This window comes from Etheostoma cragini, chromosome 10, assembly GCF_013103735.1.
Source record: "Etheostoma cragini isolate CJK2018 chromosome 10, CSU_Ecrag_1.0, whole genome shotgun sequence".
Lineage (NCBI taxonomy): Eukaryota > Metazoa > Chordata > Actinopteri > Perciformes > Percidae > Etheostoma > Etheostoma cragini.
In genome coordinates this window covers 13,076,679-13,094,578 of record NC_048416.1, presented here as the reverse complement: position 1 = coordinate 13,094,578, position 17,900 = coordinate 13,076,679, and the positions used below count along the sequence as shown (strand labels likewise).

At 40.4% G+C, this 17,900-nt stretch overlaps 1 long non-coding RNA gene across 1 annotated transcript; it reads right to left on the bottom strand.

Moving 5' to 3' along the window:
* Positions 1-12,886: 12,886 nt before the first annotated feature.
* On the bottom strand, positions 12,887-16,947 carry LOC117951819. Its single transcript, XR_004658254.1, has 3 exons — positions 16,937-16,947; positions 15,984-15,986; positions 12,887-13,038 (listed from the first exon to the last, which is right to left on the bottom strand). It is a non-coding gene; the product is annotated as an uncharacterized LOC117951819 (long non-coding RNA).
* Positions 16,948-17,900: the final 953 nt, after the last annotated feature.

Below are 17,900 nucleotides of genomic sequence, written 5' to 3'. Positions count from 1 at the left end.
GGCGGTCATGTCTAAATATTACAGTACCCATGAGCAACGGCCGGCATTGCTATAGAGAAGAAGCCAGTCGAATGCGCAAAGCAGAAAGTTTTGGATTAATTAATCCAAAAGTCAAAAACCAGAGTCCAAAGTTGCAGAATTCTTAGCTCTCACCTGCCGTTTATGGGCATGTTACAGAATTTTAAGGTCAGTGATCAAATGTTTGTTGAAATGCACCATGGATGTTTTCATTTACACAAGCTTGGACCCCTGACTTTTTTTTATCAAAGGACCAGATATGTTTTAACAGAGTTCTTGCACTGATATGTTGTATTAAAGATTTAACCAGGAGAGTTTGGTGCTGATCCAAGCAGTAGAAGAGCTCCAGCTGTGAGTCATATAACATTGTCCATGGAAAATGAACAGGACTGAAATAGCTCTGCTTACTTTGCAACTCTATAATCAGCATAAAATATCACTGAAAGTTGATAAATCATAATATTGAGTCATTGGCAAGTCTTATTTTATTGTTATGTTATATAAATTTCCCCCATGCTTCAACTTTGTTTCCCTCAACCAGACCTCATTGCCCAAGACATTTCCCTCTCAAGACAGATGTCCCTGCCCTTTAAGTTGCCCACAGCACACAACGAGAACGTAAATTGTCATTTCAACTGGAGAGTCAACAGGGATCTAATTTTCCATCGAGTCAGCCACATGAACCAAAAAGTCAGCCAGAGACATTCCCCTCCAACCCATTCTTACTCCGAACACGTAAAATACGGACGTTTGGACAGTGGCTGTCTGCATCTGATGCGACACCAATTCTGCGAGTGTGCTGCACACTGCCACATGTGTGAGAGGACTACAAACATGTTGACGACACCGACCGCTGCTGTGCTATTTATCAAAAGATTTGGCTATAAAAACGTTATACAACAAGACCCAAACAAAAGAAAGCGCTGAAGGCAAAATATGTGAATTCTAGCTCAGAGACTTGAGACTTGACCTGGCCAGCTCAGAGACTTGCAGAGCATCTCTGTCTGAAGGCGCATCAGCCTGTCTCTTTAGAAACTGGCATCACGCTTGGCCAGACCACATGGCAGATGCGAAGTCAGAGGATACTAACTGGCTCCTGCAGACAGTGCGCATTATCTGCTGGGCATGCACGCAGGGCACAAGGTTAAACTAACAGGCTTGCTTGTACCAGATCAAGCCTTGCTGACTAATCACACCAACACGCACATACACACACACACACACACACACACACACACACACACACACACACAGACACACACACACACACACACACACACACAGACAGACACAAAGGGCAGTAAAGCATACTGTTTGTGTACATTTTCATACGGAAAGCTTGATCTTGATTCATTTTAGTGTGGAAGGAGGTTGCATTGGTGAGAATCTGACAGAGAAGCATGCATATGGTATGTATGCTGTAGAACTGTGTGTATGCGTGAGAAAGAGAGAGACAGAGAGGGGAGGAGAGAGAGAGAGAGAGAGAGAGAGAGAGAGAGAGGGAGATGCTTGCTAGATAACAGCTTTATTAGTGAGCTTGGATGATGCCTCCATGGGATGTCTTTCTTTGGTATTCTGTCTAACCACCTTCCCCATTTCTTTCACTCTTTATTCCGGCAGCACAAGACTGCACATAATGGAATACTTAACAGACTGTGAGAGCCTTTATTGTTTTCCCTGTCACCTCTCATGCATCCACCACCACTCACTGCACAGTGACTGCAAGACTTCTAGCTCTGATTAAGTGCTGCTTGCCTTCTGCTCGGATGTCCATTTGACATTTTGCATTTCCCCTCCGTTATTTTAATATTCAATCCCCCACCTCATAATCCCATTACTGTCAAAAGCCTGCTTTGTACCCCCCCCCCCCCCCCCCCCCCCCCATCTCATGTTCTCATTTTTATTCTTTGACAGAGCCAGCAGAGAAGCAGAGAAACAAGACTCATTCTGAGCTAAGATGGAAGGATGAAGATGAAGAGTAGCAGGGAGACAAGAAGAGGCACGGAGACACATGTCGGACAAAAGAACAAAGAGGAATGGGGCAGAGAAGAAGGGAGAGCAAGAGAAAGATAAGGGTTTTGGTTTAGGAAAACAGAAGCAGAGAGAAGGTTGACAGATACATTTGGGTGGACAATAGATGAGAATGAAGAGAGAGGAGCAGGCGGGAGAGGTTCAGGTATTTCCAGTCATGCTGGGGGATAAATTTGTGTCTGTGCTAATTTATTATCTACTTTTCTTATTTATGATTAGCAAAGGTTGATACAGGCTCTCATGTGCCACCGCTGCATAGTCTATTAGTTCACATAAAACCTCATCTAATCTCTTAGTCCCCTGCAGCTTGCGCATGTTAAGCACTACTTCATCATTATCCAAAGGACTACAAAGAAGAAAGGCTAACAGAGTAGGAAATCTTCTCCTCTAATCACCATAACTGTGCACACACAGGAATGCAAACGTTTAACCTTGGAGCTGTCTTTGGTGAACATATTGCACCATTACGTCCTCACACTGCAGCACAACAAAAAACAGATAGGACGTAGTCTGTGCGTGTATATTTACATTTTTAATAAATTCAAATTTCCAACCCTTCATACCTGACTGTAATACCTAATCTTGCTATCAGCTAATTTTGCAGTGGGGGAAAACAACATTTAACAGAGGAAATCTCTCCCGCACACACCAGCTGAATGTGTTATCTTTAGCATTGCCTCTGAGACACTGTCTATTACCGTACATTTAACCAACATAAACAAAGCAGCGCGCACACACGCACGCACACACACAAACACGAACACACACAAACACACACACACACAGCTGTTAAGATGCACCGCCTGGGGCAGAGGCAGGGTAACAGACAGAAGTATGCTCTCATGAGAAACGAGCTATGTTATCTCTGTTATCTTCCTTCCCAGCTGGGCCCTGCAAGACGCAATAACGTTGTTGCAACGATCAATGCATTTCTACAATTCACAGAGCTGATGGAGTGGGTGTCAAACTCTGTAACTTCCTTTTTTATACATCCCCCTTCCCAATGCACGCACACACAAACAACTGCCAACACATTCCCATAGCTATTCCATCAAAAGCTATTATCTGAGTCATGAGCTAGGTCAAAAACATCAAAGGTCAAAGCCTCAGTTGGATGTGTTGGGGAAGAATCTTTATAGTGTCATTATGCCGTCTGGCAGCTTTTATTTGTGATGAAGTTTGTGTTGTGTCACAAAAACGTATCGCACCCAGGGAAGAAGAATGATGGTTTCAGATGTCTTGCATACTAAGTCTCTTATTTACTGTACTCCTGGTCACTTCTAAAGTTTTCTGTGTAGAGCTGTAGTGAATAGTTGATAAGGTGACTAACAGGAAGCTATTTTAACAATGAATTTGTCATTCGTCAAGCAAAAATCCCAAACATTCTCTAATTTTATCTTTTCAAATGTGTAGATTTGCTGCTTTTCTTTGTCGTATATGATAGTAAATGAATGATCTTTGGACTTTTGTTTGTTCAGACATAACAAGCTGACATTGCCTATAGTTCCTGCAAACCATATGTAAAACATGTTTTCCACTGAAACACAATATAATACAAACAAAAAAGATATGGGAATTATTATGTGACATACTGTGAATAGACAAACAAATACTAATGCTAGTTTATTATAGACTTTTTTATTATCAATTCAAGTAGCTTACAGTTCCAGTAGCAGCATACAGACTTCTTTCCATGCTGATTCCTGTGTGATTTTACTTCTTACATCCTCAGCAAAGACAAGACAAAAAGGTCTTGTGATGGAAAAGAGACACAGCAATGCCAGGTTTGGTTTGCAACTTTCACTGTGTGTGGGTGTGTGTGTGTGTGTGTGTTCATGGTGTTTTAGACATCAACATGTGTCTGTTTGTATACATGTGTGCACTTTGGATCCAAACATAATGGTGAAGAACCATGGGACTTTGCAGTTTCCTGCTCTCGGTGAGTTTGGTGACTAAAGGCCTGTGGCAGTAAAGCCTCTTTTAATCTCTGTCAGTTTCTCAGTGGTTTTATCTAGAGCTTCCTCTGTCCCTCGTCCAACATGGGCCTGGACAAAAGCCTCTTTCAACCAGCCCAACGTGGGATCCTGCTCCATCCCATAAAACAGCATCTTTCTTTTGTCTTCTCTCAAGACAAACACTATGAGAAATATTAGGAAATAGTAAAATGATATTTATTCAGTATGAGGATTAAACAGTGAAAATTGACTCAGTGCAGTGAGGAGAAATCAGGGCCAGGCACATGGTATCTTCCAGTAAACTTCCAAGAAGATCTCTCAATCCCCAAAGTAGAATAAAAGAGAATCCTGTAATTAAGCTGAAGGTGAGTGTGGAGCAATGGGAAATAAATTTAGTAGTTAGCTAGCGCGTTAGATTTAATTTGAATACTGTTGAGCAGTATTCCCATGCTTCCTAAAGCGGAGCTGTGAGTTAATTGAGACAAACACCCGTAATCATTGCCATGGAAGCATCTGCCTTTGATGAGTACAATCTTGTATGTTTGTATCTATTTTATACACTAGTCTAGTCTGACACTGTGAATGGCAAATGGATATAAAGAATGTCATATTGAAAAGAGCGTGAGAGTCTGAAAAAATCCTGGCACTGTTGGCAAAATGATCCATTAGCTGATCAGTGTTAAACCAATAAAGATTGGTTTAACACTGATTTGGGTAAATGAAAAACACGTGAGAAAAAGTCCATTTGAATTTGTTGTTTAGAGCACTGACAACTATTTGGGAAGAAAGGTAATAATCAATTGAAGATGAGGAGCTAGAATTCACAATATCCTTATGGTAAACAGTGACACTACATATGGTGGCGGTGCCCATATCTGAGGGATGTCATCGATTGGCAATGCTGTCGCAAATGAGTTTGCGACAGCAATTTAAAAAATTAAAAAAACGACTTTCTGATCTGAGCAACTTAAACTACTTGTTTACCAATTAAAGTTTCATAAAGCATTTTATGGAAGAGGTTCCTAGCCTGAAATAAAGAGCACCCAGATAAACAAGCAGTGGTTACATCACACAGTGAACGCCCCATATTTAGTGAGTGAGGCCGTCTACTACCAGGGCCGGACTAGCCATCGGGAGCAATTCCAGATGGCCTGGCCAGCTAATTGTCCCGCTGTGTCAGACCAGCGTTAACCTATAAAGACCTGCGGGACCCCCGGCCATCTCGGTCAATATTTCTGTTTTTACAAGGCTGTAACACGCTCTGTTACAGCCAGAGTGGAGATATTGGTATCAGATGAAACTAGAAGTTCATAATGAACAGCTGGATGGTCATGCCAACCTTAAACCGAGGTTAACATTTGGTAGGAGACAGGATGTGAACAGTCATTAGGTGGTTTTAAGTCCCGCTCCAGGGAATTGAGGACCCAAATGCAGAGATTAAGCAAGCAGGAGAGAGTTTATCAGGAGTTATTCACAAAAAAACAGGGAAACACAAAAAGGGATCCAAAAATGCTGAAACTAAGTCCAAGAAAAAAGGAAAAACAAAACCAGGGACACAAAAACGGGAGCATAGAGACAGGGAAAAACTCACAGGGAAATAAAGATTGCAGGGAAGAGTCAAAACACTGACAACCGGATGGGCATAAACAAACCAACAAACCAAACACAAAGTTCTGACAAAAGACAAGGGGAAGACAAAGACTAGGTACACAGGGCAACGAGGAACCACACGGCAGGTGACACAGGCTGGAAAACAGGTGGACACCATTAGGCAGTCAGAGGGGCGGTAAAAAACACAGGAAGTAAAACTAGACACACAGCACAGAAAACCAGACTATTACAATAAAACAGGAAACAGAACATTTCCAAGACAAGACCGAAAATACACAATCACAAGGAGACAAGACATAAAACCCAAATACCAGATAAGAATAGAATATAAAACAAAGCAAAGTACCTAAATCATACCAGTTTTATGTGTTAAAAAAGGCTCACGCTGTTGCTTTTTTTCTGATATGGACAATCTTGATGGTTGGGTAAATAATGAAAAAGATTTAAGATTTTTTTATTTGAGTCACAACGTTACATGTTATTTGTGTTTCTTCAAGTCAGAGCCAACGAGTAAGGAGAAGCCTGCCTTGTCTGTTCCCGCCTGCACATTTCTTAACCCACTTTGGACTTTCTGTCTTTGATCAAGCTGCCAAGACACTGAAAGCCAAGCTATTGGTTACCGCCTGCAGGGAAAACAGAACAGAAGAATGATGATAGGTTTTGGGTCTCTGAGGTGTTCAGCCTTCTCAATGTTTTATATACCTAATTCAATGTCTCAGGTATACATATAATTATCTTCATCTCATTACTGTACATTGTTTGGTAACATTTTGGATTCCAGAAGCTGCTTGGGATGGTAATCAAAACATAAGCTTGTGTTTTTGTATATCTGGCAGCATTTTGTTGGATATACTGTACATGTATGTCACCTATTTGCAAAACACTGCTAATGAGTAAAGTCTGATCCAATTATCAATGCAGCAATGTAAACAGCTCTGTTGGCAGGAAGAAAACAGCCCCCACAAAGACTCTCTCTGTCTGTACACACACACACACACACACACACACACACACACACACACACACACAAACCACAGGCAAACACTGCAACACCAACATTGTTGTTGAGCCTACCCCTGGGTTTACTGTCTGTATACACTAGCGTACCTCTAAAATACATTACACACACATTCGCCATGAGCATTTAAGTTCTCATTTGTCAAACTTTGCAGGACTTGATGATTTTCTACCAAAACAAAGGAATTATGTGGGGAAAACAAGGAAATGGCACTGTGGCACACAGCAACATAAACTAGATGAAGCATATAGCCATCAGCTTTGAGTCTGCCTTTGTGGTGATTCTTGGATTTATAAACTAGGGATGTTCCGATACCATTTTCTTCACAACAAGTTGTGTTAGCTAGCGTGCCAGAGAGAGCTGCCCAGTTTTACGTTGTGAGTCATAAAAAATGAGCTGAAGCATCAAAGACCACAGAAGCCCTTACACACAACAGACTGTATCTAATTCAATTATAATATTGCAAAAATGACACAGGGAGGTTTAAGTCACTGTTGATCCAATTACATTTGCACTTGACAGAGTTTGGAAGGTAGTGGGCCAACATCTTCATCAGCCATGTCTTTTTAAAATCAGACCCAAGCTTTATTTCAAGGGCGGCAACTAGTGTATTTTCATCATCGATATTGTGACGATTATTATTTTGATTTAATCAATTCATCGTTTGGTGTACAGACAGTCTAAATCTTAACATTGAACCTGAAAATATTGACTGGACTAATGGATTATATGTGCTAGTGTTTAGAAGAAAGCAATTGTGAAACTGTTAAATTGGCTGAATTGTTCTGCTTTTTATGTCCACAAGTGTACACGTTTTCTCTCACAGCTCAATGATTGGCTGAGACACTTAGACATAGCAGACCTGTTTTTCTCCAATTTACTGTACTGCAATGTCAGTATTTTCAATAATGTGCAGGCATACACCAAGGTACTAAGCGGTTCAATTCAAACTTTAAGCACCCACAGCCATTAGACAGGTTCATTAGACAATAGGCATCCAAAGTTATCTCTGAGAAGAAAAAGAAATTGACACTGAAAGGTAGATGATTTAAATCCATATTCCAGCTGGGCAGTTGTGGGCAGACAATTTGCAGCTCTGCTTGTTAGGTTAGACACTGAAGGACACCTTTGCGTTGTTGGTATAACAATTCTTGGCAGCCAGAAAATGTTTCTCTAATTTGACAAAAGCCATTTAAACAAGGATAGGCAGATGGATATGTTCACAGATGAGCCACTGACTTAACTGTCATTTTGTTTTTCCTCAGCTCCATTCACATAAATGAGCTGTCAGCCGGCACCTGTGCAGGCTGCCAGGGATGATTATGAATAGCATAGGTATTTGCTGGATTATAATTCTTTGTCTGAATCAAATATATTGCTTTGCAACAGTGCTGACATTGCAAACTGAAGTATATTGCAACCACACATCCCCGATTCAACACACCAGTGTCGTATTATAAGTCATTTTAACTTCTTGAGAGCCGCAAGCGGCAGTGAAAATATGATTCACTCCAACAGAAGAATTAGCAACAGCTAGTGAAATATTAAAGAGTGAAACATGATCAAATAAGCAACATCAACCAACTATGAGACTCCTATTTGGACTGCACATTGGTTTCAGTCATTTCATGCTAAAGCAGTGAGTAATAGTATAAAAGAAAATGATAGTCCAATAAGAAAAGGGGAGTAATAAGGTTGGAGGAATGCCTGGTTTGAAGTAGACAAATTAAGGAAGGTTATATAATAAGGAATTTAAAAAAAAGTATAGAACAATGCATTATAATTTGCCTGCACTCAGAAAAAGCATGTGTTGCGATGTCACCGAGGAATCCTGCTGAGGAGAATCAGTGAGGAGAGACTCATAAATGAATGAATACACACTTTCACACCTTTGACTTATTCATGATGAGCTTTCAGTTGCTGAAATATACTCTAGGTTTTCACATGCTACTGAGAATCTTTGAAAGCCAAATGTGCAAATAAAATATCTCCATGAAAAATGAATCTGTCTCTCTTCGCCCTCTCTAAGAATAACACTGGGTGCACGTCCGTTGGGTGATTAAAGAACATACACATTAAATCCCTTCTTCCATTTATTTTTCAAAGTGAGGGCAGGTTATAAAATTGTGCTTTCAGCTAGATAACCCTAATGTGTTTCATTAAAAACAACAATACACGTAACATACACAGGCAATGTTTTATAATGTCATGCATTCCACTTCAATGATTTAAATAAAATAAAGACCTTACAGTTAGCCTAGGGAAAAGCATTGTCATGTTTGGCATGTGTCTTAGGGCTTCATCTCATGCAAAAATCTATCTATTAGAACAAGGAGAAGTTGGGGGAAAAAAGACAAAAAACAACTCAGTTGTTGACGGGCAATTGCTGTTTGTTCTGTGTATATTCTTCCAATCTCAGAATAGCTCTGTTGAAACAGATGGAGAAAACAGTTCTTGTTGGTTTGTGTGTGTTTTACTCAGCAAGGTAACCAGCTTTCTTCTTAAGCAATGATCTTATTTTACCACATATAGTTTGAAACTCAAGGCGTGGGTAAGCTAATACTATAATTCTATAAAAAAAGGAACATAAAGTTAATACAAAGATTACAACCAACCACAGCCTGTTCACCCCTCTCCCGCCCCGGAAGGCGTCTCAGGTCTCTTTGCACCCGTACCAGCAGGTTCAGAGGAAGTTTCTTTCCTGCAGCTGTCACCCTACTGAACTCTTGCTCTGCTTACCAATGACAATTTAACCTCCTAAGCCCCCTCGGACAATTTGCACTATGCCCTACCCCACCCACACATACTGATTTATTTATTTATTTACAGATGTGTATACTGTAATTACACCTTTACATAGCCATATTCTACTGCTCTTCATACTATTCATCCTGTACATACCATTATAATGTTACCACACTGCACATAGCTGTAAATACTAGACATATCTGTCTATATGGTTCATTCAGAAAATCCATATTTATTAGTTTTTTCTTACAATGTATTCTGTTAATACACATCATATATCTATATCTATATTATTCTTACTACTAGTATAATGTCACTGCCACTACACTGCACTTATCTGTACATGTTGTTCATACATTGTTCATATTACATAGCCATATTGATTCTGCTCCTACAATATATTTATTGTCCTGCCTATGTACCCCCTGTATATACTTATATATCGCATTGCACTTTTCTGCTTTTTTTTGCACTTCTGGTTGGAAACAATCTCGCTGTCTTCGAACTTGTACACTGCACAATGACAATAAGGTTGAATTTTAAACATAATCTAATAGAAAACAGAGCAGCCTTGTACCAATGTAGTTTTTGTCATCAACGTCATCATGGGAACACCAAAACAGCTACTGTGTCATCGGAGGCAAGAAGGGAGGAATGGTGAGAGCCACAAAGGATGATGATGTGCCGCTACACATGCATTCTGAAATATTAACAAGTCGGAGAAGCAGCTTTGCACAATGCAGTTGCTCCCAATAAAAAAAAAAAATATGCATGATTATGAAAGAAACATAAACTGGGAGAACCCAACCCAAACTAAATTCCTGTCTATAAAAAGCTAACAAACCGTTTTCCCTCTAATCACAGCAAGGAGTTAAGGGTCATAAGAAAAACTTAAAACAGCTTCAAGAGGTATAATGTTTAATTTTTGGGTCACGTAGATAGTCAGAGTCTTGCAATCAGAGAGAGTGATAAAAAAGATGTAATATTTCATTAGGTAGAAGCACCTTTAGGTCACATCTGGTGGGATTTGGGAGCCACTGTGGAAGGTGAATGGTCTGATGCAATTGTATAAGATCAGGGTCTAATACTGTTATTAGGTAAGACAATCATGTTTCAGCTGGGCAAATGCATGTACTACTGTTTTCACTGCCATTAATATCCAGGAGATTGAATTTTAGCAACATGTTGGTGGTAGCTTGCAGTTTTAGCTCTATGTTAAAATTCTAAACTATCAATAAAATGTTTTAAATCTAGATTTGGGGATTGGTGGAAGAGGAGGAAAGATAGTTTAGTAAAGCTATAACTACATGTAAAATGTATCCTACAGATGGTTTCTAACAACAAAGGCTTCCTGTATACCAACATTTATATTTTAGTTCACAGAAAGTATCTATTGTTGTACAGAAAACAATTTGACTTTTCTTAAAAGGACATTCTGTGATCATAGAAGACATCTTTAACTATCAGGTACGTCAACTAGGCTGTCCCTTAATTTGATTATTTGAATCATCAGTAAAGAAGCCCCCCAGGTCGAATCTCCTGCACTTTTTTATTTTAGACATGTCATTGTAAGCTATACAGAAGACAACAGCATGACAGGCTATTAACCTTTACAGTACAAAACAGGTGAAACATGATTAGTTACTGTGTTGTAACTGGGCAGTAGAGTGAATAATAAATCTCGCCTAATTGTGGGGAAATTGCATTGAAGGAAAAATATCAGTAATAATGTTAAAATTAAAAATGAGTACAAAAGTTACATTTACGCACTGAGCACTCTCTGTAGGGTTTCTACACCATTCTGCAGTAATACATCTTAGAACTGTTCCGTAAAACAGAGAGTAATAGATGATCTATAGAGTTCTGGGGGACCCTGAGGCATGGCTCTGTATTAGTATTCTGTTGGTGTCATCTCTAGAGAAATCTGTCGGAAAGGTTTACTAAATGTGAGCTTAATAAAAGTTTGAAATTGGCATTGTAAGTACAGGATTTAGGAACAGTCACACTTTATGTCGTTATCTCAGAACTGCTATTAAGACAGATGAATCCAACTCATAATTAGATGGTTACTACAAAATCAAAAACAGTGTAGAGACAGCAGAAACTGCTGTGTTTACTGCAGGAAATTACAAAACCTTTGCAAAAAACTGGCCCTTGAATTTGCCATCAGCAAGAAATAAAACTGCAGTATAGGTCCCAAACCTGCCTTGACAACAATCAACAGCGATTTTGTAAAACTCGAGGGCCCTTACAACTGAGAAGAAGTAGCACAATTTGCCGACACAGAGTACTAGTTAAAAGGAACACATCATAAAAAAGGTCCAGCAGTCAGCGTATTCTGATGATAAGATGGGTTGCGTTGTTACCGATGTGACTGAATGTTAAAGAAAGCCTTACAAAGCTTCTGCATGCAAGCGTAACTTTAGGAGTCTGAGTTGGTTGGAGAAGGATAATTAATTTGAGAGCAAACAGGAGCAGCTCCATGTTGGCCCTCTCGTTTTGCTCCATTAGAGGGAGAGAGCATCATTGGCCTAATGTGCCCAGAACCAGCTGTAGAAGAAGAAAGAGCTGTCTGGAGTCCAAGTAGAGACACTAATGAGCTGCTTTTAAAAACACAGCCCTGCAACTGGCCAAGGACTAACACACACACACACACACACACACACACACACACACATATATGAGCACGTACACGCAAAATGGTCAACTTGTTATTCTAAACTAAGGCTGTCTCTTCAGCTAATGAGAGGAGAAGTGGCAACAGAATGTTAGGAGACAGGACAATAATAGTGTGAGTGGAGTGAAAATACTTTGAGAAACAAAAGACAGGGAAGGTAATGGCTGTTGGATTGGAACAGATGACAATAAACTTCCTCTCCCCAATACACCCCCGCCCTCCTCAAACCCAAATATCACGACAAAATGGCACAGCAGACTACGCACATTTGTCTCCCCGTCCCCAGAGAGTGACGTATATTATTCTGCTGAGAGCTGCTGATGATGATGATGGGGGAATAAGACTGTTCAAAACCAAGGGCACACACACACAAACAAACACGCCCTCAAACATGCACCGACATATACTGTACACACACCCACACACTCAAGGGCAAAGTGATCCATAGCAAATAGCATTGCTTTTTAAGCCAAGACCGCTGAAGTCTCAACAATCCCTTTAAGCTGTTCTCTCTGTGGAAAAACCCACATTTCTACAGAGTTACAGCGGGGGTCATTTCCTATTTGTGTTTAATTTTACAAATTAACTGGCATCGTTTAGTTTCTGGTTTTGGGTTCCAAAAAAGATAGCCCATATGTAGAAGAAATGGGCAATATGTAAATTAACTACCTTTTCTTGTTGTGTAATGTCAAGCATTCACAATGATATTGACTTTGAATCTTGCTAACGTTAGCTTTCTGGATTGTTGTTGAGCCAAAGAGTTTGACACAGAGTTATGTCGGCTGGCACTCAAAATGGCCCGTTTGTCCGTTAATGCCAAACCTCAGCTCTGCTACGTCCCGGAAGTCGGCTTATCGTCGGAATTTTATTCATTACCATGGCAATGATACACATAAAAATGGGTGCTACTCTGAACATTTTGCTACGTTGATTTGAATGGAAATGGCCTTTCTATCCATTTTATTTCTATGGCAGCGCATCTGCTGTTGAAAGGACAGTACTTGTCTGCACTGAGGGTTCTTCACTCTAGTAGTAGTAATCACCTTTAATTGTGTGCAATCAAAGGTTTTAGGAGAAGATTAAATAAGAGTCTATAAAAACTGATAAAAGGAGTTTCTGTGTTATTTAAAAAATGAGATCCAGCCATGTCTCGCCATGAGGACACCACAGCTCCTGACATCCCGCTGGAAACTGACGGGGGCACGGAGGCCACCGAGCTCACCACCTGACGCCAACACACCGGCCAGCAGGATGCAGCAGAGAAGTCACCTCTACTTTTCCCACTATGACAGGTCAAACTGGCTACTGTGAAAATGGTCTTTAAAATGTCTTTAATACCTCTTAGTGTATTTATAACTCTATATATTTATTTCTGTTTTGTCCTGAATCAAACACCTGCATCTTCCCTCTGAGATCAATAAAGGATCTTATGTTGCCTTTACGGCAGATTTGCCTCAAATATTTAAGAAAAACAAGTAATGTGCACTTTGTGCTTTTTAATTGCCAATATTGATGTTTTTGTTAATTTAACACCAGTGAAATTAATTAAACACTGCAAATACAATTGATTGACTGATCTATGCATTTGTTGTTATTTATTTGAGTCTCTTACAACGACCGGATTCCGTCCTGGTCTAGGAACAAGTCAGGGTGGGGAGGGGTTGCAGTTCGGTTGGCTGGGGACCTCATCGCTGCTTTTTGCGGATGATGTGGCCCTGATGACATCATCGGTCTGCGACCTTCAGCTCTCACTGGATTGGTTCACAGAAGAGTGTGAAGCGGCTGGGATGAGGATCAGCACCTCTAAATCTGACGCCAGTCTTGGCTAAAAAATAGCCAGACTTTATGCCATTTTCTCACAACTGCTATTAAGACAGATGAATCTAATTGATAATTAGATGGTTACTACAAAATCAAAAACAGTGTAGAGACAGCAGAAACTGCAGTGTTTACTGCAGAAAATTAAAAAACCTTTGCAAAAAACTGGCCCTTGAATTTGCCATCAGCAAGAAATAAAACTGCAGTATAGGTCCCAAACCTGCCTTGACACCAGTCAACAGCCATTTTGTACAACTCAAGGGCCCTTACAAGGCAGACTGAGAAGAAGAAGCACAATTTGCCAACACAGAGCACCAGTTATAAAGAGCACATCATAAAAAACGTCCAGCAGTCAGCGTATTCTGATGATAAGATGGGTTGTATTGTTACCTATGTGACTGAATGTTAAAGAAAGCCTTACAAAGCTTCTGCATGCATTCGTAACTTTAGGAGTCTAAGTTGGTTAAAGAAGGATAATTAATTTGAGAGCAAACAGGAGCAGCTCCATGTTGCCCTCTATCATTGGTATGCAACCTTCAGCACTCACTGGATCGGTTTACAGCAGAGTGTGAAGCGGCTGGGATGAGGATCAGCACCTTTTAATTTTGACGCCATAGTTCACAGCAGGAGACCAATGGAGTGCTTTTTTCAGGTAGGGAATGAGTCCTTACCCCAAGTGAAGGAGTTTAAATACCATGGGGTCTTGTTTGGGACTGAGGAGACAAAAGAGTGAGAGATTGGTCAGAGAATCGGCGCAGTGATATTACATTCCATTAATTGCATCGTTGTGATAAAAATAGAGCTGAGCCTGAAGGCAACGCTTTCAATCTACCGGCCATATTTTGTTCCTACCCTCACCTATGGTCAAGAAGACTGGGTCATGACTGAAAGAATGAGATCCAGGGTACAAGCGTCCAAAATTTCCTTAGGAGGGTGGCTGGCGTCTCCCTTAGAGATAGGGTGAGAAGCTCAGTCATCCGAGAGGAGCTCGGAGAAGAGCCGCTTCTCCTTTGTGTTGAAAGGAGCAAGTGGAGGTGGTTAAGGCATCCTGGGCACCTCCCTAGGGAGGTGTTACAGGCACGTCCAGCTGGGTGGAGGCCTGGGGAAAACCCAGGACTAGGTAGAGGGATTATATCTCCAACCTGGTCCGGGAACGCCTCGGGTTTCCCCAGTTGGAGCTGGTTAATGTGGCTTGGGAAAGGGAAGTTTGGGTTCCCCTGCTGGAGCTGCTGCCCCCGTGACCCATTACTGGATAAGCGGATGAAGATGGATGGAGGGAAGACACCTGAAAACAACACACTCTAACATAACAAATGATGTAGTAACCTTATTAAAATTCAATTTGCATGACACAAGCATCTTGTTATAAAAAATAGAAGAGGCAACAGTGCTCTTTATCTTGCAAAAACAAAAATCACGGGTTTTAGACAACCAAACAAATTGGGAGACTATAACAGATAACAGAATCTACGTGCAGGGGCAAAGAGACACAAAATGTATCAAAAACAAAAACAAGATCACAAAAACCACATAAAGACTGCTATTTATTATAGTTTTTATATCTGCCTACCTCAAATGATTCGGTACTAGCTCTTAACTATGCAAACGTGGAATCTTGTCCTCACTGTAAAGCCAGGTTGGTAATGAGGGATGGAAGTTCCCAAATAGGGTTGCAGCTACTGCATGCTGGTGCTGTTCATTGAGCGAATACAATGGTCACTTTTACTGATTTTGACATTTACTTTTGAGTGGTAAAAAAAGAATTATGCAAGATAAAACCTCTGCTCTCACAAAATAGCATCTATCAATTGAAATATGTACATTTCAATTGCTTTACATTAAAGGACATTAGGTCTATTAACGCCCTTCCCCACATTTTGCATCAATTTCGCAGCACTTCTTAAACATTCACTAATTACTAACTATTGTTTTGACAGGCTAGCATCTGTCTTTTCATAAACGACTAGGTTCAAACCTCTGGGACAGTTTAATAACCTCATATTTATGTTGTCATAGTTAGTGCAAGATTCGGCCTGAGGGAAAATTCCACTAGAATGCTGACAAATTCAAAGGTTGAAACAGAGTAATAAAGGTCGAGTGACATCACTGTCTTCATGTTAGAGAAAAACGAGCGGAGCCCTGAGGTAAACAGTGATGGTCCCAGTAGCCGGCCCAGACAGATGGCTCAAGTCAGAGAGGGTTAGATCGACTGAGGCTGACAGGCTCTTTTAATCTTTATTTTAACTTAAAGGAATATTTCACCGATTAGCATTAAGCTTTGTATCAGTAGAAACCCAGTAGTATTTTTCGAATGATTGTGCTTCCCTCCCTCATGTCCCCCTGAGACAAGAGATCTCTGTATTGTGAGACATTTCATTTTTGCCCAGAGGCTGTGGACTACAAGCCAGCTAGTTCCGCATGATTAAGGAAACTTTATTACAAACGGAATATTCAACACAATGCGTGAGCTTCACCTGCTACGGAGACCAGCACCTCAGCCAGACGCTAGACGTTCACCTGTCCGATCCATCCTGCTTGCCAGTGGACTACATCCGACTTCAACGTAACTCCCATCACAGGTTCAGAGACTGTTTTTTTTTTTTTTTTTTTGTGGAAACATGGCTGAACAACAGTGTACCGGATGTCACTGCCTGATGTGAGTAGAGTGCAGATGTGAGTTAGGCGTGCTCAGATTTAAACGGTTTACGGCATAACCTGTCACATTGAAATATGGGAAATTCATGAACTATTAACTTTTCTCATTACTAACAATAACAGAAGGTGTAAATCATTTCAAAAACGTTTTAGCTCTCCTTGGCTGTTTAATCGCTAACGTTGGGGCAAAACGCCATTCAAGTGATAACCTGTGTCGTGTCTGATTGCTAACTTGTAGCCAGCAGTGAACAAACTTTAATAAGTTTGGTGTGATTTTTAGTGTGATTGGTGTAAGTGCTTCTTTTTAAACATAAATGTCTCCAACAATAAATAATTAGTTATTGATTTTAGGAAACAATGCTCCCCACTTCCCCCCCACTATCATTGACGCCATCCTGTTGAGACAGTACAACAATATAAGTAACTTGGCACAATAATTAATAGTAAGTTATGTTTTGAACCACACACTGATGCTGTCTGTGCCAAAGCCCACCAGCGTATGTACTTTTATCAAAAACTGAGGAATTTTAATATTGACCCCATTTTTATGAGAATGTTTTATCTGCTGGTTTGGTTCTCTGTCCATCAAAAGCAAAACATGACTAGAGAGTATCGTCAAGACATGTTGTGTGGTGTCTGAACAGCAATGCTTGAATGATATGTTTGATAAGGAGGCCGCTTGACACTGTTTCCTGATTATAACATTTATTATATCAAAGACTCAGCATCAATTTACAAGCTCTGCAGAAGCTTGGAGAGTGTCTCCGCCAGATGTACACACTCTGCCTTTCAATATCTTAGAAGCACTTTATATAGGATATGTTTAGGTCACATGCCAAGTAAGGTTTGCTATGTGTCCATAGTAAAGGTCACATTTTTGGATTACATCACATGCTGTGTAACATCTTTATCCACTCATCACTTTTTCACATAAACATTCCTTTCAAAGTTTACTCTATCTTTTCACTCAAATGGAATTCATTAACCTTTTGTAGTGGCTCATCAACAGTGATTGATTTGAACAGAACCCGATTCAAGTCACAAGTCATTAGTTGCTACAGTAGATTGCAGGTGTCAACTTCCTCACTCTCTCCCACATCTACTCTAGCAAAGTGGCAAAGAAGGCCCAATCCATGGCAGCTGACCCTAGCCACCCCTTGTCCTGCCAGTTTAAGCTACTTCCCTCAGGCCACAGGTACTCCATGCCCAGATGCAGGTCCATTAGACTCAGAGACTCTTCTATCCGGATTTCCATTTCCATTTAAAAAAATTTGCCAGACCTTTTTTAAATACATGTCTTTCACTATTGTGTTTAAGATACTGTGGGATTTCATACTTTGGCTGTATTGTTGTGTGTCCTTATGTCTGT